The 21,943-nt window shown below is 43.0% G+C and overlaps 1 pseudogene; it reads right to left on the reverse strand.

Annotated features, from left to right (window-relative positions):
• Nucleotides 1-352: 352 nt before the first annotated feature.
• LOC118586143 lies at nt 353-21,609 on the reverse strand (annotated as a pseudogene).
• Between the last annotated feature and the right edge of the window lie 334 nt (nt 21,610-21,943).

Consider the following 21,943-nt stretch of genomic DNA (forward strand, 5'->3'; position numbering starts at 1 on the left):
CATTCATAACTAGTAAATAGAGACAGATGAGGGAACACGTCTAGTGGGATGGGGTGGGGGCTTGCTCCCTCTTTGATCTCCCCAGTTGTTTACCGTGGAGCACCAATATTGGTCCTTGCTGCTACTGGTTGGTTTTTGTTGTTGTTGTTTTTCATTAAATGTCTGGCTCTGTGATACGCATTCCTTGCTTAATGACTTTCCTTGTTTAATAACTTTCCTTCATCTCCTATCTAGCCCAGTATTGGGAAGCAAATTTAGTATTGTGGAAATTCATTTTGCTTCTAAACCTGCTTTCCCCGGGTTTCTGCTCTGGTCTGCGCGTACCATCTCCCTTGGTTCATATATTGTAATCTTAACCCCTAAAGCGACGGTAGTAGGCAGTGGGGCCTTTAGAAGGTGGCAAGAGACCGAGGACTTTATAAAAGAGGCCCACGAGGCAGGTCTGCCTCTTCCCCAGTGTGAGGACACAGGAAGACAATGCCGTCTGTGAACCAGAAAAAGGGCCCTCCTCACACCTCAGATCTGATCAGATCTGCCTTGACCCTGGTTGGACATTCCTTCCAGTGCCTAGAATGGTACATAGTACTTTTCTGCACCTGACTGCTGTGTTTTGTTGTAGCAGCTAAGTGGACTAAGACGGCCTTCTAAATCTGGAAGCCCATTTATGTTCCATACCTTCCTCCACTGAGCCAAAGGCCATACTGCCGAAAAGGTCTGTGATTCACCGAGGTGCTGGTTTGGAACAGGCTCCTTTCTAAGGTTCCAGATTGGCTCCTGAAAGCAGTTTGTCCAGCTTTCACATTTGCATATCCTCCTAGGCTTGCTCAGTCTCCACCCACCTAACTCACAGAAGCAGAAGTACCCGTCATCCTGGGCCAAAAATGAGTGAGGGTCTGGGGGTGGGCTCTGGCTCTGGTTCCCGGGTCCACAGCACAGCTCTCCATCACTGGACTTGGCTACGTAATCCCCTTCCCATACCGCCCAGAGAAGAGAGCTTTTCTTTTATTAATCATGCGATAACATCTTTCAAGGCTTTAAAAAGCTTCCCGCGTGCAGTGTGCATCATGTTAGGCCTTTAGAAATGCCAATGAGTTACGCGATGATTTCCTGCTGTTGCTCAGCAAAAAGACGCCAAACATACTCAAAGTGGCTGTGGGCCCACCGCAGCCTCCTGGTACCTGCAGCTGTGAGCTCTGGAGCCCACCTGTGTTCTTTACTCCAGCGAATTCTGCATATAATTGCGTGGTTCTCAAAGCTGGCCAAACGTCAGAATCTCCTGGAGGAGCTTAGAAACTATAATTCCCTCTTGGAAACTTTGCCTGAGAGTCCACAATGAAGTCTGACATCTTGCAGCTAAGATGAGCAAAATTGATTCTTGCACTCTGTCCCTCCTGGGTTCTTTTCGGAGTGGGGGAATTTTCCCCAGTCAACATCATCTCTTAGACCACTACCCTCTCTCCTTCCCTATCAGAAACCTGAATTTTTAGATTTGATGCGATTTCTCCTTCTGAACTTTAGTCCCATGGTAGAGAGACACCCCCCCTCCCTTTCTTATGTTTACTGGGCTCCCATCCCTGAGTTTTAGAGAGAACTGAAGCTTGCTCTCCACAGGGAGTCTAGCAGGTAGCCCTCAGCTCAGGAGGCAAACTCGGGAAAGACAGTGCTCCAGTATTTCCATGATCCCTCACAAGAAGTCAAGCTCTCCTGCCATACCTTGTTGATGTATGACTCTGAGTGATGTATGACTCTGAGTTGATGTATGACCTCTGAGTGATGACCTGGCACACAAATGTCCTAAAACTCTAAAGCTTGTCTCATTGAGAGAAATATTTTGATGCTTACAAAAGATGATTTATGGGTTTTTTCCTAATGTTTTAAAAAAATTTGTGGGTATGGGTGTTTGCCTACATGTGAGTCCAGTGCCACAGAAGCCAGAAGGAGGCACCAGATCACCTGGAACTGGAGTTACTGTTGGTTGTAAGCTGCCATGTAGGTTCTGGGAACTGAACCCAGGTCCTCAGCAAGAGCAGCCAGTGCTCAAAAACACTGAGCGGTCACTCCAGCCTCCAATTTTTTGGGAGATGACGTAAGATTGTTCTTTTAAGTTTATCCTGAACAGCTCTGGCAACACCATATCCTTAGAAGACATTCAACACATGCTTGTGACTAAATGAGGGGGTGTGTGGCTGTGTGAAGAGACAAAGAGAAGGATAGGAATGGAGGGAACAAGATCAAATGCCATGAACAAAATACCCCTTGTGGACTGGGATGTATGAGTTTCAGTAGCCAAGGTCCCGCGATGTCTCATGAACAGTCTTTGATCTGTCAGAAAGGTCATTAGTCCAGAAGACAAAACAGCTAATATTCGCAGATCTGCTTTTATATTGCATTCTGTTCTGAGCTGTTCATCTTATCTCCAGTGCTCCGTTGTTCTATTTATAAAACAAAGGAGATAAATTACCCAATATCTTAGAATTCATCCAACATTAATGTCCTGAGATTGGATTAACGATTGCTGCAGAAAATGAAAACTGACAGAAAGGACAGTGTTAGAAATTAATACCAGCATTTAAGTTTTCATTCGTGCATTTTTAATAACTTTGATAACTTACATTAAAAAATCAGTTTGCTTTTGAAATCTGATAATTAATGGAGCCAGTTGTAGCACATGCCTGAAATCCTAGAATTCAGAGGGCTGAGAAAGGAGAATTGCCCTGAGTTTGAGGCCAGCCTGGGATACACAGGGAGTATGCATTTAATTTATGATTCATTCCTCAGATATTTACCCAAGGCAAATGAAATAAAACCCCATACAAAATATGTGTATTAATGTTCCAGAATGATCATAATATCAAGAAATTATAAAGAAACCAAACATCCATCAAATGATGGACTATCCTCAGCAAAACGGCCATTCATGGTCTTGGAGCCTAAAACCAGCTTATTTATTTATTTATTTATTCATTCATTCATTCATTCATTCATTCATTTATTTATTTGGAACATGAAGACCCCATGTTCTAAAGCTTTCTTTTCCTCTCCCCCTTTCTTTCTTTCTGTTTTTTTGTTGTTTGTTTGTTTGTTTTTTAAAGGTAGGGCCTTGCCATGTAGCCCAGGCTGGATGAGAACTCACTGTGTATTCCAAGATGGACTTGAACTGGGATCAGTTTTCTTGCCTCAGTTTTCTGAGTGCTGAGACTGCAGACACGAGACATGATGCCTGACTTAAAGTATCTTAAATAGAAACGTTTATATCTCAAGAAATAATCCCTGTCTCTCTCATTTTCCTCTCCTTCCTCCTTGCTTAACCTCTTCCTTGCATATTTTTCAGTGACTGACCCTCAATTAACTTCACTAATTTTACTAATTAATCCCACTAACGAACAGGGTGAGGGGTTCTGAAATCAGAATAGCCAGACTTGAATATCAACTCCACTACTGGCTGCCTATGTGAGTGGGAGATTATACACCTCCTCATCTTCCCTCTTCTAGTATACAGAGACAGAAAGTACCTGTCACTGGAGAGTAGTTATAAGGGTTAAAATAGTCATGAGAACCCCTCACCACAGTTTCTGGTACAGGAAGATCATAGAAGGCACTGCTGCATCCTTCTAAGCTCCTGACCAGAATGTCACACACCACTATACTGTTTAGGAAAAATAGATCATTAAAATTACCATAATTTCTACTTATTTGGTGGCTGCTATGTGCCAGACACTCCTCAAATCAAATTCTACTTGATCTCAAAATACTTCGGTCTAATGAGTATTATCTACTTTCCCAGTGGGAAAACTTAGAATCAGGGAGGTCAATCATTTGCATAAGGTCATACTCATTTGCATAATGAGTAAATAAATGACTGAGCTCAAGTTGAATCTGAATCTTTCAAACTTGAAAATGTATCTATCCTTCCTTTCTATACCCTGTCTCTCCAAGTAGAGTTCTAATCTACAGTCAAGAAACACTTCATATATTTAGCACAAGTAATCTTAGCTCATACAACGAACTCTTTCCATCCGGCCTTTGAAAGTTTGCATAGTGTTTACACCTGTCCTCTACATACATACAAACACCGCTACCTTTACCACCAGCTCACAAGGTTACTTCTGAGTTAAAGGTTAAATCCACGTGCACACATGTGAATTTCCTACCTGGCAAACACTAAATACCCAAACACTCTAAAGTGCTACATTTCCTGGTGGTGTGGTTAGAGTCCCGATGTTGTAGAGATAAAGTTAGTGGGGGTCACACCGATGGATGCTATAATCAGGGTGTGGTTCAGGAATCCACAGCAGGGACAACTTGGGCTGAAGGAGATGGATTCTTTTCATGGCCTATTAATTGACTTGCTGTTCTTTAGCATAAATTATTTTTATAGTTTTTAGGAACCAGAAGTATGGTTTATCAAAAGAATGGATATTCTAATATAAAGTTGGATTTGAGACAGGAGGGTTAGTGTGTCTTTAAAATATTTAAACAGCGTGTCTCTATAAAAGCAAGTTTCCTGGATAGTGAGTTCATTCTGACATGCCTGTCATAGAAGAGAGGGTGCCTGAGCTGATACATTAAAAATAAGTAGCTAATTAATGTAGAGATGAGATACAAACTTCATTATATAGTAACTTAAAGGTTCTCTCTGAATATTAAAGTGTTGAGCTCTCTGCTATGCGAATCTAGCCTCTTTCCTAATGGAGAAGGCAGGAGCTTTGAGAAAGCAGAGAGAACATTTGAGTCTAACTGGACTGGACTGTTATCAGTTTAGCATTTTGGTTGATAAAAAACAAAATAAGGGGACGAGGAAGAGGTCATAGGGCATCAAAGGGTGGCCCCATCAGCATATGTGTAAACCAAGATACTCTGAAACCATTCCATGTCAAGAAAAATTATAATTAACAGTAGCACAGCAGAAAGGTAGACCCTAGGATATAGACCACTTAGAAGGAATATCCTACCTTTCCTTAAAAGATGTCATCAGAAGACCCTAGCTAAGGAGACACCAGTCCTGACTTCTCTGGACATTTGGCTCACAGTGTCACCCATGAGCATAAGCCTGAGACTTTGTTCTAGCTTGTCTGAAAGAGCGTAATATACAGTGATTTCTCACAAACAAGGAGAGAAGTTGTACATGGAGTGTCTGAGTCCTCACCAAACCATCAACGAGAATGTTAGTGTTAGGATTAGGGTGAGGGTGAGGGTTTGAATAGAGACTTTGAGGAGTTGATTGGTTCATAAGGATAAAACATAGAGGAATGGGATTAGCACCTTTATAAGAGAATCCAGAGGCTCTCTCACTCTTCTTGCTATTGAGAACATGCTGAGAAGCTGACCAGTCATGAACTAGAAAGGCAGCTTCACTAGATGTGAATCTAGTGACCTGTTGCCCTTGACTTTCTGACATCTTAGAACTGTGAACAATGTACAATGTAAGTGTTCAGCAGAAGCATCTCAGTCTGCCTAAGGACAGGAAGGAAATTCCACATCAAGACGTAGTGCAGGACCAGGAAGCACCCTAGGTGAAGAAACTCTAATAACCTGAAGAAGCAGCTCTGCTTGCCGCAATCCTCGCTGCTCTGGTGCTGAATCGGACAGCTCCTCACTCTTGGAAATTCTGCAGCCCTTCCAAGGCTCTAACCCCCTCTCACTAAGAGAGTAAATGAATCCCACCTCTTTGTCACTCTTCTGAAATGTTTCCAACCTCCTTTTTCACTCCCTCTTATTCTCAAAAGTCATCCAAACCAGATTCATCGGCATGTTTCTGAGACACCAGAGCAGGGAAAAGACAGGAGAAAACCCTAGACCCATGAGATAAGGGCGCAATAGAGAGAGACTCTATACGGTTCTGAAAGCACATAGAATCCCCCACTCAGCATCAGAAACTCAGGAGGGCCCCAAACCATGTCCCAGAAGACTGATAGGCTATAGTCAGGATGAAGAACTGATGAAACCCTGGGCGGAGGGCAAGAATATGCCTCTGCAGAAGCAGCAGCATGTCCCTTGCAAAGTAAAGTGTCCTATGTATCCCTGATGTGGTACCATGATTGTCCCAGTAAACAGGCACCCATGATCCACACTTCAGAATTTTATACTCAAGTTATTTTTGTGAAAGGGCACCTATTTATTTTGCTTGTTTGAAAGTATTTATGGAACATGGTAATATGTGGTAGGCACCATGCTAAATAAAAGGGACATTGTTATGTCATGATCAGTGGAAGAAACATGCCCAAATCTATAAATAAAAATGCTTTCAATGGTTTCAAATGAGTGAAGGAAATTTCAAAGTGAAGAAGAAGGAAAATGAGAGGTAAGAAGAGTTATTATTGGAAGGAAAGTGGGAGAATTTTCTAGGTGTGAAAATAGACATTGAAATGAGGTGACATGGGGGGGCAGAGTAGATAGGACTCAGAGTTTTTTTTTTTCTCTTGGTTGAAAGGAGCAGCTGAATTGAGAGTTATGCTGAGAGAGTACTTCATGTGTTCAGAATGCAAGGCAGAGGAGGGATAGCATGTGGTTTTAAGGATGACATAGAAATAAAACGTGAACAGGCTTCCAGAATTCTAATTCAGTTAGAGAGCCAAGGGCTTACATCAGCATTTTGTGGCTATGCTGCACATGCTTTGAATTAAAATCTAGAACACATGGAAGATATAAATCTTGGGATCAACCTAGCAGCTAGGCAAGTCTAACGTTTTTCAAGTTGTCTGTAATTCAACATAGAATAGTAGGCATCTAGTTAAATGCCACCTCCATGATAAAAAGCTGGGTTCTTGTTCCTTACCCTTTAGACCATACATTTTTTAAAAAAACTCAAATAGATTGCGTTTCATCCTTCTTGACTCATTGAACCATATTCTTCTCCTGTCTTTCACAATATGGAAACTACTCAGATAATCATAGAATGGAAATCTGGCCCCAAAGAACAACACATTATGTTCTCCTGGAGGAGCATGACAAGCAGTATAAACTCATGACAAGTAGTGTAAACTCATGACAAGCAGTGTGAACCCACTTGCAGAGTTTTCAAGTCAAGAAGTGAGAGTGAAGACCTGGTCTTAGATCTGCCTTCTTTTCTTTCCTCAATGTTTACATTAAAGAGAGTGATTGAACACGCAGAGTTTTTGCTACAGCCAGGAGAAGAAAGTCCTTCCCATCTTGACTCCAATCTGTGCTGATGGAACTACCTCACTTGCTCAGAAAACCAAACATATGAAACCCCTGTCACCTGAAGGTGCAAGACCAAGAGTTGGTGCCAATATCCAAATGCCCAGTAGTGGCATGGACCACCTGTCTTTAATATCCCCAGAGATCTTCTCCCTTCTTCATCACCATCTCAGGGATTTGTCAATGTCTGGGTACAGAGCACTGGCTCATATAGAGGAAAGGTTTGGGGCTGGCCTGTGCCTGGAAACAGCTATCAGCATCCTGAGTCATCTCAAACTGCATACTCTAGGCAAAGCATCAGTAAGGGTTTCCTCATTTAATCTTCGTTTATCTGAACTTTGCTTTAGTTTCCCTTCAAAATGTACACATAGGATGCTGAAAAGGAACCTGGCATGGTGGCATGTGTCTGCAATCCCAGCACCTAGGAGATGGAAGAAGACAAATCATGAGTTCTAGGCCTGTTGACTGGACTTAGTGGTGTCTTGTCTCAAAAAGAAAGGTATGAAACTCTGGCCATCAGAAGAATGGCCTACCAAGGGTGATACATTTCCAGGCACTGAGAAGGTGGGAAAATTCAGGTCATCCATGATGCTCTGCTTCTCCATAGGTCACCCCAAAACAATGAAGCCAAGCATCCACAGAGGGAGACTAATGAAACTGAGCTAAAAATGTCCCAGCTTATAATTAACTTATCTTAGACATAGTCACAGTGACAGAGATTGCATATACCTTTCTTTTCCCAGAGTGAATTGTTGCCTCTCTGTATCATTTTGTTTGAATTTTTAATGAGCATATATTCATAATTTCTTACATAATTTAAACTGTTTTCAAACCATAGGATCATATGCAAATACAACATGCTCTTGTAACGTGTTTTTGCATATGAAACACCTACATCTTAGCTGAAAAATGGGAAATAAATGGCTTTTCTTTTCTGTCTTTTTCTTCTGTCAGCAAGAGTAATAATTTCCTGTGGGACCTTTGGCAAAACAAATCACCTTCCATGTTTGGTTTTGACTGGCAGAAATACTTAGTATGCAGAGTGGGGACGAACAGAAATGCCAGGTCACTTGCAAGCAGTGTTGAGCATCTGTGGGTGATGTGAGGTCACCCTGTGTGATATGTTAGAAAGCAGCTGGCCTTGCAGCCCCAGGACTATGTTTCATGAGTGTCAGCATTTCCAATCTAGACTCAGGAAACAGCAGATGAGAGCAGGATCCTTAAGCAGTTCCTATATCCTGAGCTGAAATGAAATGGCCACAAAAAAACAGAGTTGAAGACATCACAAAGGAACACACCAAAGTCACTAGCAAAATGCAATCTGCCTCTGCATCATAGCACAAAGATAACCTGCTCCTGTGTGGATCCAAATGGATGCCAACGTTCTGTCTCCCATGTGGCTCCCATATGATTCCCACAGCTGTGGCAGATGGTGATTCCTCAAGTGAGAAAACTGAGATCCATAAAATGAAACAAGTTCTCACAAATGGACACAGTGGGGGCTTTGGGGCTGATGTGCTGGCTAGTTTTGTGTCAACTTGACATAAGCTAGTGTCATCTGAAAGGAGGAAGCCTCATTTGAGACATTGCCTTCATAAGATAGGGCTGCAGGCAAGCCTGTAGGGCATTTTCTTAATTAGTGATTGATGGAAGAGGGCCCAGTCCATTGTGGGTGGTGCCACCCTGGGCTGATGGTCCTGGGTGCTATAAGAAAGCAGGCTGAGCAAGCCATTGGGGAGCAAGCCAGTAAGCAGCACCCCTCCATGGCCTCTGCATCAGCTCCTGCTTCCAGGTCCCTGCCCTGTGTGAGTTCCTGTCATGACTTTTTTCAGGGATGGATCCTTACCTCAAAGGGTAGATGGAATAAACCCTTCCTTCCCCATGTTGGTTTTGGTCATGGAGTTTCACTATAGCACTAGTAACCCTAATTAAAATAGCTGGTCATCCCCTATGCAACATCTGGACATGGCTTTCATGTACCCTGATGGGCAGACCACCAGCCTTGGGCAGGCATTAAAGATGCCAAGGAGCCTGATTCTGGAAGGCCCTGTGTGATGTCATTTCAGGCCTATTCAAGTGCTATAGTCACACTGCACTCGGAATGCACTTATGCACCTCTTCTTTCCACTCTCCTTTTTCTTCTCTCCCTTCTTTCTTTATAGTAATTGTGATTTTGAGGTTTCTCTTCTTTTGTAAAAAGTCAATTGTCCATATCAGAGCATAGCTTTTCATATAACATTACAAAGTTAACAATTAAATAATTTACAAACATAAGCCAAGTGGCAAGAGGAACTGAAGACAGCCCAGAGAATGAGAGCCAGCCAAATGGAGGTGCCTTTCTGAATTGGGAACCGTCCTGGCTCTCTACGCTAACTTCTATCTCTCTGTGATTGTGGTGATAATGGAGGCTGATAGTGCTTCTGCTCATACTGCCAGTCTGCTCTCACTGTTTGCATCCAAAGAGACACTGACGTTAAGATGTCCAGGAGCCAGGCATAGTAGTGCAACTCTAATTCTAGCACTTTGGAGGCTTAGGAAGGAGGATCCTGGGTTTAAGATCAGCCCTGGCTACATAGAAGAACACTTTAACAAGATGATGCCCAGGGGCTGGAGACGTGGCTCAGAAGTTAAGAGCATTGACGGCTCTTCCAGAGGATCTGGGTTCAATTCCCAGCACCCACATGACAGCTCACAACTGTCTATAACTCCAGTTCCAGGGGTCCTGACACTCTCACACAAACATACATGCAGGCAAAACACCAGTGCACACAAAATAAAAATAAATAAATTGTTGTTTTTAAAAATAGATGATGGCCACAGAGATTCAAGTGCATTCCGAGTGCAGAATGTTGTCCCTGCATCTGCCTCTTCCTTAGCCCTTATTTCCTGGTCACATGGCCTTAGTTAGGGCATCAGTGTTCAGCATAGTGGAGCCGAATGAAGATGCCCACATGTTCTTTGTAAGTCCCAGCAGAGATGATGAACCCTGATCCCCTGGAGGACTTCACCATGATGGAAAGATAAAATGGCATTGGTCAGGGTTCACTGCACAGGTAACTGCAAGGTCATTATAGGAAATTCAGGTTCACAAAGAGAATAACCAGAACAAGAAAGGATCTTGGATGAAGAGGACATTTTCATTTTAAACTATTTTGCTACTAGTTTTCAAATATAAGCAATAATAATTTATCTAGAAGTGGTGGAAAGGCAAGGAACATGCAAGTGATTCATGTGTGTTCTTCATGGTGTGGGTGTAGTGTGGGGAAGGGAGGCAAACACTGAGCACTGGGGAACAGCATATGTGGCTGCTTTTACAATGAGATATTTGCTCATTCCCTAAACATGTTTTTATCCAGTCCCAGATTTCTGCTAAGCTAGATTGGCATAAATATTATTTAAAAAAAAAAAAGACCCTGAAGGGCGGTAATTTAACAAGTTGTTGCAGGGTAGGGGCACCTTTAAATAACAGTGGTTGAAAAAGGCCACATGCAGAGGCAGGGTTTCCAGTTTAGAGCAGAGTGATGAAAATGAGCATTTTCAGAGCCGAACAAAGAACATTTCAGACAGTGAAAACAGAAAATCCAGAAGCTCTGAAGTTACACAAGGGCTCACCATGCTTGAACAGAAAGGAGTCCAATATGGCCAGATCCACACTGCAGACTACCAATGTTTTGCCGGGAAATATCTGGAGGTAATTCACAGATGCCATGAAATTTTAAAGAGATGTCTCCCAGCACTTGGGAAGAGGGAGATGTGTCTTGTCAGTCATGAACAATGGGATCTGTGATTTGGTCCCTTCCAGAGTCGGCAGCATGATGAATGTTCCCATCCTGAATGCAGCACCAGACATTGTCTCCTTGGCTCCACATTGGTCACTGCTAAATCGGCACAGGCTTTTGCACAAATCAGCATGCCACCACCTGCAAGGAGAAAGTAGACAATGTATCTTTCATCCACATCTTTCAGACTCGGGTGGTCCTTCTGGTTCCTGAAATACTCTTCTTTCACACAGGTACCTTAGCTGCTGTTTTTGCTTCATGAGATGGGAGAGGAATTAAACACAACTCAAATGGGAGATTGTGGGAGTGTTGCTATGAAGGTTACTATAAACCCCTTTAGAGTTAAATAAACCTATTAGCAAATATTTAATACCTTTCTACTATACCAGGTACTGTGAAAATGAAGAGAGACAGACAGACAGAGGGAGAGAGCGTGCACTTCTTTTCTAAGGAATTTACAAACTGTTAATAGAGAAAAGACACATCAACAGTAGAAATTTAGGGTAATGCAATGAAAGAAAATTTTCTGTTGCTTAGGCTACTATAAGAATCCAAGATAAGAAAGCATCCGTGTGTCAGGGCCGATGCTAACCGTACAGTGAGCATACTCTTCAGTATATAGGACTTAGAAGGTAATAAACATGTCAAACAGAAAAATGAGGTAGATATGTATTGTGATTTGAAAGTGGGGGATCTTGAGGCAAGAGAGCCAGGAGGGCCTTCTGTGTGGGTGGCAATAGGCAGAAGGCCAGTGTGTCATGTGATATCACACCAGGGACAGAAACACTCACCTAGATCACTTCCCAGACATTTTTTAACTTACCAAAGAAGCAGTTTTATTGTCCTAAGGAAGCAAGCACAAATAACTATTTTTCATAAATATCACTCTGCTAACTCTATTCCAGAGAAAAGAGATCAAAGGCCAGGCTATAAAAAACAAACACTTCATATGTAGCTGTATTAGGTCCTCTGCAGCAAGAACAGTGAGGGCGAGGTAACAAGTGGAGAGCTTAGGCTGCACTGGTGTGGTCCATGACTCCTCCCCAGGCTCAAACATGCCTAGCACACCCCTTCCTGGAGTGTTTGCTATCTGTGTTGTTCTTCCCCAGACATCCGGCTGAAGCTTCTCCTAGGTTGGCCTCAAACTCAGGATCCTCCTGCCTCTGTCTTCTTCAGTAAATCCAACCAGCAAGCTCCACCACAACCGGCTGAGGGTGGCTTGGGCCTGAGTTAGGGCCCACAAGGCTACAGGTAAGCAGGCTTTTTCATGAATTCATACCACTGTTTCTTATTTAATAAGACTGTTCATCTATAGCACACAGCACCTATGTAAGCTTGGGAGAGGGTTCCCACTAGCCAGTCTGTACCACCTATAGGTTGACAGGGCACTTAACAAAATAAAAAGTAAGTTTTATTGATCTAGTTTCAATATTGGCAATCAGGGGCTCTAGGCTGAGAATAAAAACATCGTTTTAAAAATGTTGGTTTTTGTTTCCTACATACATGCAATATGTTGTGTATATATCCATATCTTGTTACCTCTGCTACCACCTCCCCCTTTTCCTCTGAACCTCTTCTTCCAAACTAGTCCTTTAGTGGCTGTACCATCAAAGAAAGTGAGTCCCATCAACGGCTCCTCAGGAAGGTTGGGCCTTGTGGGCACCTCCCCTGTCCATGATGGAATGTTAAAGAGCCCAGTCTTGTGCAGTGTCCATAGCTGCTCTGTGCTCATGAATGCAATGGTCATGTCATGTCATGTCTGGATGCCAGCAGACTCCTCTCCATCTTCTTGCTCTTCAGTTTGTTGTACCCCCACTTCTGAGATGTCACTTGGGCCTTTTGGTATGATGTGTTGTAGATATGCCATTTAGGGCTAAGTGATCAACAGTCACTTTTCTCAATGACTTTCACCACACAGGAGACTCTGAACTGTTGCCTTCTGCAGAGAGCCCCTTCTCTAACCCAAGCCGAAGAATCATAAGTCTATAGCTATATATAAGTATTTGGAAAGCAGTTTGACTGTGTCATTGAGGGAAATAACAGTAGTATGTTCTCTCCTTGAGCCTATGCCCTCCATGCTTTTCTCTCCCCACATTTATAGTACCAGATGAGTGTTCCCTCCTTTGGAAAGGACTTCCAATCCAATAACAAAGTGATTATTCCCCAAACAGCCATTGCACCAATGGGCATATCTGGCAGATTGGTGTTATAGCACACGTGAATGCTAGCCAGAGAGAAGAAGTTTCCAGCTCAGTTTCTCCATGTGCTGTAACCATGGGGGTTTTAACCATCTCATTCTAGTGGGCAACCAAGAACAATGATGTCTTAGTTACTCCCATAGCTGTGACAAAACACCATGACCAAGGCCACTCATAAAAACAAACATTTAATCATGGCCTCACGGTTCTAGAGGGATAGAGCCTTTGACCATCATGGTTGAGGTTGTGGCGACAGGCAGGTGGGCATGGTGCTGAACCAGTGGCTGAGAGCTCACATCTGATCCACAAAGCATGAGGCAGAGACAGAGATAAGCTTTTGAAACCTCAAGCCCCACCCCCAATGACACACCTCCTCCAACAAGGCCACACCTCCTAATCCTTCCCAAACAGTTCCACCAACTGGGGATCAAGCATTCAAATATATGAACCTATAGGACCCGTTCTCATTGAAACAACTGCAAATGGCAATGGCCTCTACAGAGAAAAAATTCTTAAAAAGCAGAAGTTGAAAGGCTAAAACTGCTTTTAAGTAATGACGACAATGATGCCTTCCAGAACAATACTCATAAATACTCTTAGGGATACAAAAATAATCTAGTATCATACATGGAAAGAAGCAATAAGACTTGCAATGAAAAGAAAAATCAATTAAAGCAGACCCAGAATTAACAGGTGTTAGAATTAACAGTGGCAATAAGTTAAAAAAAAAAAAAACAAAACAACACTTGTAACTACAGATCATTTATCTTATTTTATCAATAAGATAAAAATGTTGAGGAAATTTCCCAAAAGGCCCAAATTGAATGCTAGAGAAGAGCACACTACTGTGAGACATGGAAAACATATTAGAGGAGATTAAAGAAAAAAATAAACCCTCTAGAGGAAAAGACAATGAATGCAAAGACACAATGGGACTATCTGAAAATAAAACTAAAGGAAACAAAGAGAATTGACTGAAATGAACACACCATCAAGGAGAGACCATGGGCCTGCTTAGTCGGCCTAAGATACATGTAATTCAAGTCACTGGTGGGCAGGGAGAAGTGAGGGAGACGGAAGAAGAGATAGCTGGATGGCTTCTAAATTTGATATGAAGCATAAATCCACAGCACATGCAAGAGCTTGTTGAGTCATGGGCAAAATACACAAGAACACTGAGTCAGACAAATCACAAATTTCCCAAAACCACTGATAAAGAGAAAAATGCTAAAACAACAGACCAAAGACATAATGCTTATAGAGGAGCAAAGACCAGTTGGGGAGAGTTCTCATGTTGGTGAGGAGAGGGACAACCAGTAGGAGAAAAAATTCTGTTCTAAAGTGCTATATGCACAAAATATTTTCCGAGAAACATTGTGAAACCAAGCATTTTTCAAATTTACAAAAGTCAAATAAATTCGTAGCATGCCCACACTATTAGAAACGGAAAGAGAGAAATGTGCTAAGTTTGTGAAACAGACAGAAAACTGATGCCAGATAATGGCCTTAAGGTTTTGATTCTGTAATAGAAGTGAGTGGCATGAGTTCCAGGGAGGTGGATTTGGGACTTCTGGTTTCTTCAGTCATTTCTTGGAAGCTACAAATGAACTGTGACAACAGAGGCTCCTTGTTTCTCAGTAACTGAAAGGACAGCCACAAAAAGGAAGAAAAAATTATTAGACACAAAATTACTTCAGAGATGGTAAAACCTGATACTGGAGAGATATAGGGTCCAAAGTTTTTAGGAGGGAATTGTGATGCACAATTGGCAGTTATAGAAGGTAGAACCTAGTGCTACAGAGATGTCTCAGCAGTTAAAAGCACATACTATTCTTACAGAAGACCTGGGTTCAGTTCCAAGAACTCACATGGTGGCTCAAACCTGCTTGTAACTGCAGCCCTGGGGGATCCAGTACTTCTGGCCTCAGCAGTTATCTGCACTCATATGTACATGTCCATACATCTGCATGCAGAGATACATGCATACACACACTTTTTAAATGATATAGTTTAACAAGAGGGGAGAACTCAACATTGATACTATCAGTAGAGCTACACAGTTGCAGAAAAACAGACAGGGTTTTCTTCAGGATGAAATTCCCAAGTCCTCTTGTCCATGTGCCAGGTGGCACTTAGCAACAGACCAACACACTGAACAACAGGAACTTTCTCAGCTTTCCAGTGTTGGTGCTATTTTAATGAATCTGAGTTTCTGGGCTGTAGACTCACTTGATGCATCATTCGCTTTCTCTCACAGTCCTTGGTACGTGCGTGCTCACTCTGCTCATCAGTATTCTTAGAATTACACTCTAACGCCAAAACATCACCTGTCATAAGAAATACATATTTTATCGTTAGTGCTGAGCACTGCAAACTTACTGGCTTTGTTCATCATGCCCCTCAGAGGACAAATTTTTATCTGAACACTAGTTCTTTACAATGCAAAACAAATCACTCTTCTTTTCCAGCATACTATGCCTTCCACTTTCAAGCTGCATCACCAGACCAAAAACTAATTTACAAATCCCTGGAGAATGAAGGAAAATATACTGAACCTCTAGCCCTAATGCATCTTATTAACAATTTTCTCACCTTGGTGCTGGAGGGATCTCTCAGAGGTTACTAGCACTGGTTGCTCATGCAGAGGACCTGAGTTTGGTTTGCAGTTCCCTGCACCAACATGGTGGCTCACAACCATCTGTAACTCCAGTTCCAGGAGATCTGACACCATCTTCTGGCCTTGATTGGCACTGCACACATGTGGTGCAAACATACATTCAGGCACACACATTCACATAAGATCATTTTTTTAAAGATCATCATTCTTGTTGATCAAGAATGAACATGTTTAGCAGAAAGAAGTGATATAGGTAAGATTGGTCAATAGCTAACAAATAACAACTAGATCATCATGATTTTGTTTAAAAATAAATGATAAATTTTAAATCAAGTTTGTAGCCAGAAGTTTCTCCAGTCCTACTGGCACAGTGGTTGGGATGAATCTCTCCCACCTGTGTCCCGCAGCTGCTTGGTCCTAAGTAAACATACAGAGGCTTACATTACTTACAAACTGTCTGGTCTATGGGTCAGGCTTCTTGCTAGCTAGCTCTTATAATTTAACCCAACTCATTTCTATTAATCTGTATGTTGCCACATGGTCATGGCATTACCAGTCCGCTGGCATCTTGTTGCTCCTTGAGCAATGGGCTGGCATTTGTTCCACTCTGCTTCTCCTCTCCCTCCAGTTGGAATGTCCTGGGTAACCTTATTCTGCCTCACCATTGACCAAACAGCTTTATTTATCAACCAATCAGAGCAACACATACTCACAGCATACAGAAAGACATCCCACAGCACAAGTTCTCAGATGTCCCTGGAGATCTTAATCATTAGAGAAAAAACTGGATTCAAGGTGGATTCCTCCTAAGTGTAGAGAAGAAGCCTATAGGTTTTCCTGCCTTTTAGTTTCCTGGGAGTGCACATGTGAGAAAATGTGGGTGTGTTCTACACATCAGAGCTTAGAGGAGAACCTGTTTTGATCCTGTCTGCTGAGGCAAAACCACATTTCTCAATGGCATGCCATATTGGTTAAATTATTAAGGCCACTCCATGTAGTTAAAAGGGAGGTTTATTTTGTGGGGTAACTTACAAATGAAGGGATAGGTTGCAGGGTCTGGCAAAGGTATGGCGCAGTCCGACGGTGTTCTCTGGAGAACTCTGCTCGGTCTACCTCCAGTGTTCAGGGTCCTGGAACCAAGAGAGGCCTCTCCTCTTGATCCTGGGTCTTCAGCTTCCTCTCTCAGCCAGGCCTTGTAGGCGTGACCATTACCAAAGCCTCAATGGGGGTTGGAACTCCCAGGACAAGGCTGGAATTGCTACCCACTACAATGCCATTCAGAAAAACCTGTATTTCATGAATAATTATGGAAAATGTTAGTACTTTTTCTGAATCTTACTACCCAAGAAAAGTAGATTCAACTTTTTCTGTGACTTTTCTACTGTCTGCAATAACAGAAAATCCACAGTAATTTCTGATGTGTCTAAGGTAAAACTATTTAAGCATAACTGTAAATAAATATTAATATAGGTTAATAAAACATAATATAGGTTAAGGTATTAGCTTAAGCACTTTTTAAAGGTTAATTCATGTTAATCATCACACAACTCCCATTATTAATAGTATTTGATGGTCACTGTCATCCCTATTTCAGAATGGCTTGTGTAAATCATGGTGACATTGAGCAGTACAAATGATGCTGTCAGCAGAGATTAATGGGGCAAATTTAACATGTGCACTTTGGTTATAGACTAATTAGTGGACTGTGCTGTGCTACTTAGGCTCTCCTAAGAATTCAACCTTGCAACTAAGCTTTAGGTATGTTTTATTCTACTCCACTGAGAACACTACTTATTTACCAAGAATTTCTAACTTTAACAAGCCAACCTTTTCTCAAAATACTTGAGATGTGCAGTGCAACAGAGATTTCTCTTCAGCTGTTTTAATTTAAAAACTAAGTTTGAAGATGATAAATGTGGTGGATTGAATAACAGTGATCTCAATAGGCTTATAGATTTGAAGACTTGGTCACCAGGGAGAGGTGCTATTAGGAGGTGTGACTTTATTGGAGGAAGTGTGTCCACTGGGAGTGGGCTTTAAGGTTTCAGAAGTTCAAACCAGGCCCAGTGTCTCTTTCTCTCTTCCTGCTGCCTGCCAATCTGGATATAGAACTCTCAGCTACGTCTCCAGCACCATGTCTGCCTGCACGCTGCCACACTTCTTGCCATGATGATAACAGACTAAATCTCTGAAGTGTAAGCCAGCTCCAATAAAATGCTTTCCTTTATAAGAGCTGCTATGGTCATAGTGTCTCCACAGCAATAAAGCACTCATTAAGACAATAAAACTATTACATAAGGAAAGAGGTTTCAACATAAAGAAAAAGGTTATTATTATGCATATCAAAAGTCTAGAGATAGACACATATATAGTAAATGTATGCATATATATATATGATTAGACTATCAAGAGTCTTCTAGTGTCTCTAGTTAGAAAAACACATTTTTAAAAGTTTAATATATTCAAGTCCTTAAAAGACATTTTACATTTTTAGAAATTTTATTTATTCAACCTAAATGTTTTTCTTTAATCAGGTGCTAGTTGAAACAAAGGAGAATATAAATCAGAAGAGAGTTGGTTTCCAATCTTTGATTGCTGGGTGAAACCTTCCTTTTCTTCCATATCACAGTGCTCTTTTAGTGGTGATGGAAGATGCTGGAGTGGAGTTCGTTACAGTGGGAGGAGAGTTGTCGGTCAGCATAAGAGAATGGAATGGAGGAGTGGGGAGTGTAGTACACACCCAGGCCCCACAGAGACAATGCCTGTCCTAGCTTGGCATTCTTGGTATAGCCTAATTATAAGACTCAAACTTCAGTTACACAGTTTGGCTCAGCTTGAGGTGCAAAGTGCATTAGATACATTAGTCAAATGTGAGTGATTAACTCGCAAACAAGCTACTTTGATTTTCAGATCATGTAACCACCTGGCCTGAAGCAGTCAAGTCACACATGTCAGCTCCCGGCGTTCAGTCTACACTTCAGAACATTGCATCCGGCAGTTGGAAATCCCTCCTCTCTGCCTGGAGCTGAGCTTAGCTCCCAGCTAAGACAATTCACTCTTCTGCCTGCCGAACCTCAGGAGTGAGGAGAAGATTGGTTGTCCAGCTGGGATTTCTGTTCAGCACACAGTGACGAGTGCAGCTTGGGGTGGGGGCTTTCTAGAAGCTTCTGTTTGCACCAAACCCTGCATCATAAGAGGCCTCTGCTGCGGGCTACCTTCCTCTATAAATGACCCATTATTTCCAAAGATGCTATATGTTTACAATATGGTACCTGAGGAAAGACTATTGTGTATCACATCCCCAAGATTTCATTGCAGAAACGGAAGGTTCCTAGCCACCCACGCTGTTGCTGTTGAATTCTCACATGGTAGCGTTCTAGCATGTTTGGAGACAGCCCAATATGTCTGTCTCCACTGCAAAGACATCCACAAAGACCAGCTCTTGCCACTGATAAGCCTGTCTTTTGTAACCGCATCTTACATGAGCCAGTTCAGTCCTACGTAGAAGACAAGCATCTCTTGTAAGTCACATTGTGCAGCCTCCCTCAACCCCTGTGACCACTGACTCTGACCTCTTTGACATCAAGTTCTCCAAACCCTCAGAGACCCAACAGCACCCCGCTGATGGAAGAGCCTCCCTAATCCTACTCACTACTAATGTATCTTCCTGACACAGCATCTCCTTCATTAATTAGCAAATAGCTAATTAATCTGACAAACAAAATTGATATCTTTCACGTTTGTCAGCTGTCACAATCTGTGCCAGATTCATAGATTACACACACTGTTATTTACACAGTATTTTATTCAAATTGATTCACTTTTAATTAAATAATTGCTTCATTGTAATTATAATCACAATTTCTTTAAAATAAAAATTTTATAGTGTCCTTTACTTAAATGTGTGTTTAAAGAAATGCAGGTGTAAACCTTCCAGAAAAAGAAAAGAAAGAAAGAAAAAGAAAAAGAAAAAGCTCATCCTCACCAGGCATGTGAGTTCCTGCCTATAATCCCAGTAATTTAGGAGGCCGAGGAAAGAGGAAGGATGTATATTTGAGGCCAGACTGGGCCACGAAGTGAGTTCCAGGCCAGTCTGGCCTACAACACCCCCCCTTTTTTTTTTCCTGTTCTAAAATGTTTGATTGACCAGATGAGAAATCAGCTTCACCACAGCCCATGCCTACAGCCCTTGCAGTGAACAGCTATACACAGCATTGTCCCTTCAGTCCCTGTGAGCATCAAGGTCCAGCCCTTCCTCCCTCAGCTCCTGACCTTGGGGCCTGGGCAAGGTCGCTAGTGAAGGTCCCTAGGGAGGGGTGGGGTGAAAGAGGCAGGGTCTGCGTCTGGGTTGGGGAGGAGTGAAGGCTGGAGTTGGAGAGAGGGGGGTTCCACGGACACAGGCTGCCTCTGCCTCCCTCCGTTAGAGGAACTGTCAGGAGTGGCTAGAACACAGCACTACCCTGGGCTATGCTGACACAGACAGAAACTCTCCATCCCAGCCACCAGACGCAGGGGTAGGACCAGAATTAACCACTCCAAGATCTGGACCACTGGTAAATGTGAATGCGTGTTCAAAGGATTTCATTAGGATCTCCCTTCCTCATCAAACAGGGAACCTCCAGACTTTGGGGTCCTCTGACCTGGACTGATCTCCATTCCAGGTGGGACAGTATCAGTTCCACATTCAAAGTCAAGAAGCTGGAGAGAAAGTGCTCCTTCCTGTGGCCCACAACCCTGTCCAGCACCTCTGCCTCCCATGGGGACCCCACAGACTGAGATACCTTGGTTTTATTCTGAAGGGCACCAAGAAGCTCAGTCTCCTTTCCAGAGGGGATTCTCTGGTATCCAATAAACCACAGCCTTCACTGGCCCAGTCCTCGTCCTGCCTCCCTCCAGGTCTGTTACTTTTCCCCTCTGGACGCAGGTGTCCTGGCCAATAGAGGGTGTACATTTGGCTTAGGAACAGAGGTCTGTGGGGGTGAAGTGTTGGGGGGAGAGACAAGGTCTTTCTAAAGGGGTGACTAGACAGATGCCTCCTAAAGGTAGTGGTATCAAATGCCAGGCAGGAGGAAGCCCTTAGTGGGGTAGGAGCTCAGGCAGACCCCTAAACAAAGAGAAACCAGATACCCAAGTTGAAGTCATTAGTGATGTGTGCCAGGGCTAAGCGAGAGAGAATCTTGGAGGTATCCAAGGATTCTGGGAAGGGATTAACCACACACACACACACACACACACACACACACACACACACACACACCTACGTAGGCAGGGTGGGCAGGCAGCAGTGGTCTTCTCTTTGAGTGAACCAAGGCACCAGCTCCTTGTCCAAAACCAAAACCTTTGGGCCCAAAGCTTTTAGCAAAGCATCCTTTGCTGTAGATATCATCGTCTTTGTCCGCTGGGGTGGTCAACTCAAGGCCTTTGCCACCTTTGACACATCGGAAGCAGAACTTATGCTACCCAGCACCAACCATAGCCTAGACTTGCCTGGCTACATCCGGGTCACCGCTCTGAGCTGCCAATCTTCTGGGCAAATTTGGATGTGTTGAGGTTGGTGGTGGGCCTGTGTCCTAGCACTTCCTCATGCATGTTCCCAGAGACTCCGCCTTGTCTGTGCTCAGTGTGCCTGAGCCCTGCCTGTAACCATAGCCTTTTGGCCCGTACTTCTCACCATAACATGACTTATACTAGATCTCTCCTCCATGCATGGCCACAGTGGTGCTGTCCAGATTCTTCTTGCAGACTATGCATAGGAAGCAGGATTTATGGAAGCTATTGCCCTGGCACTGACCTCTTCGGGAAAGTAGACTGTCTTCTGGCACATCCTACATTTCTTACCTCTTCCCCAGTTTGGCATTCTGGCAGTTGTTGGAAGGTGGGGTTGGGGGGTTGGGAACACAGCACTCTGGGAAGGGGTGACTGACTGCCCCAGGCTGCTCCCAGTTTTGCTTCCCCTGTAGAGGGCATTTCCTGCTCCATGCCAATCAAAGCAGGCTTGACACACAGCCACAGCCCTGTCTTAAAAAACAAAACAGTAGCATCAACCAACAGTCTTGTGCCACTAAAACTGTCTCTTTCTAGAACATGAGATTCCTCTGGCTTTCTATATGAGATGCCTGCATTAGAATCGCCGGGCATTTCTCCTCTCTGGGATCTGGCTCTTACCATGAAGCCCATTCTTCACACTAACC

The sequence above is a fragment of the Onychomys torridus genome, chromosome 6, assembly GCF_903995425.1.
Source record: "Onychomys torridus chromosome 6, mOncTor1.1, whole genome shotgun sequence".
NCBI lineage: Eukaryota > Metazoa > Chordata > Mammalia > Rodentia > Cricetidae > Onychomys > Onychomys torridus.